This window comes from Dendropsophus ebraccatus, chromosome 5, assembly GCF_027789765.1.
Source record: "Dendropsophus ebraccatus isolate aDenEbr1 chromosome 5, aDenEbr1.pat, whole genome shotgun sequence".
Lineage (NCBI taxonomy): Eukaryota > Metazoa > Chordata > Amphibia > Anura > Hylidae > Dendropsophus > Dendropsophus ebraccatus.
In genome coordinates, this window is record NC_091458.1 from 43,656,527 (window position 1) to 43,658,703 (window position 2,177).

The 2,177-nt window shown below is 44.5% G+C and overlaps 1 pseudogene; it reads right to left on the reverse strand.

Annotated features, from left to right (window-relative positions):
• Window positions 1-1,268: 1,268 nt before the first annotated feature.
• Window positions 1,269-1,381, reverse strand: LOC138794303 (U2 spliceosomal RNA; annotated as a pseudogene).
• Window positions 1,382-2,177: the final 796 nt, after the last annotated feature.

Below are 2,177 nucleotides of genomic sequence, written 5' to 3' on the forward strand. Positions count from 1 at the left end.
TTCCTCGCTCCATGCTGGAGCTATTACACATGACGATATTGAGCAGGTAAGAGAGGAGGAGTTGTGGGAGGGGCCCGTAGGAGAAAGTCTGCTGCTGCTCCTATAACATGGTGCAGCGGCCAACTGACCGTCGTTATCTTTGTAGTTTTAACATGTTGAAAGACAAGGATCAGCCGACATCGTGCATTGGACAAATACGGACGATAATCGCTTGGAGTAATAGGGCCTTAAGTGTACTCCTTGCACTGACAGCATCTCCCTGTGTACCTCATAGAGCTAAAATCAGACTCCCCTCCTCCAGGCTGTGCTGTCCTGCCCTGTGGTGATTCTGTCCAAAAGATGGCCGACATGGAGGAGCATGTTCTTATGAGGTACACAGGGAGTTGCTGTCAGTAAGGGCTATGAGTATAGTTACTAATATTGTACACTGCACTATTTTACTATAAAGTGGCCAACCCCTTAAATGTGATGCCGGAACTGCAGTAGTTTGCTGGAGCTGCACTTCATGAGTTCATGAGAAACCCCTTTAAGTCTTTCTGTCCATTTGTTGAGAACTTTAGTGCAATCTATTGTTACGAAGAAGGTGACTGTAGTGTTCTTCAGGGGAATTAGTCACAGCACATTCATGACCAATACTATTGCTATCTCACATATCTTCATTTCCAAAAGTTTATAGGAAGGGACACATATGGAGATGGTATCAGTCCAAGTTGAATCTGCAGGTATTAAGGCTACAGGCACCTTTTGGAAAGCATTTTTCTAGTTTTGTACTTACTATCCAGGACAGATGTCTTCTCTCAGCCGAAGCCAAGAGAAGACCAGAAACGTCTACGGAACACACCCAGACGCTCACCGTTCACCATTCCAATAAAATAAAGGTGGTAACTCCCGAAGGAGAACCGGTGGTGCAGGGAGGCAAGGAACACAGATGGCCACACAGACCTCGGGTAAAGCCCCCAAAAGGGCGACCGCAACCCAAAAAAGTGAACCCACAGTGACAAAAAAATAAATAAATTAGATGTGAGCCGTGAAATACAGCCCGGACATCTGTCCGGATCTATAATAATTACTTGCAGTTCTCACATAGCCAGAAGCCAGAAAACTAGAGGTCTGTGCTCAAGGGGTGTAAATGTGAAGTGCGTGCACAGTGCCATCTTTCAGTGGAATGCCACCCCCAGTGAGTTCCGGCACCCTGGGGTCACCACTCCTCGACTCTCAACCCCCTCGGAACCCTTCTGACCTCGATCCAGACGTGCATAGTATTTTGGGGAGGCTGCCCTCTCTTCAGCCAACCCCTCAGCCAATATTCCATCTGTGTGGGTCTCTGTTCCCATAAGAACAGATACTACACTTGATCTTAGCCAAAAGGCCGAGAAGCTTTTGGCCTTTATGGGCTGTCCTCCATCAATTCTCTAACCCCTGTGCCCAGTATGAGCTGGTATGTAATCCCCTCTCCCTTCCTGCCGCTACTGTACCTCTAACACTGAGAGGAGCAGAAAGTTTGATGAATTTATCTGACTGGCAGTTAAATGGTAGGAAATTTGTGATGATGACTATTTAGAAAGTCGCTTCATTTTGCATTCAGGAGACAAGCTAACGATGCATAGCGTTTAGGGGTCCTTTAAGATCTATCCATTAATAAATATTCAAATATATAGCACCCATGTTGAGTTATAGCCATTAAAATATCAATGATTTTTAGGCCTAAATTTGCATTTAGTGAACATAAACTATTTTTTGGGCCCAGGAGCTGCAGTAGCTCCAGGCAGTTAAAGCCAATATAAATGGGACGCAAGTAGTCATCTTCATTACCTGCAAAAGTTACATCTGTTCTTTGGCGTCTGCCGGTAACGTGCCACCCAGATATAAATACAGGTTTTTCAGCCCGGGAGAACACACTGTCCTGTTTTCAGCTCGCTGTAATTTTATTAGCAAGAAGCAACTAGAACATTTCAGATACAGCAACCAATGACTGATTACAGTGTTTGCTCAGTGCTCGTATATATATGCAAACCAGATCCTTCTAGTCTCTGCACTTGTGCTTTTTCCATCCTATTGCTAAAAGTCACTCACAATCAAGTCATATTCTGGGAGAACATTTAGTTCTTCACTATATTTGTGTACTGTAAAAAGTAGAGTGAATATCACTGGCTACACAAACACTAGCTAAGAGAGCA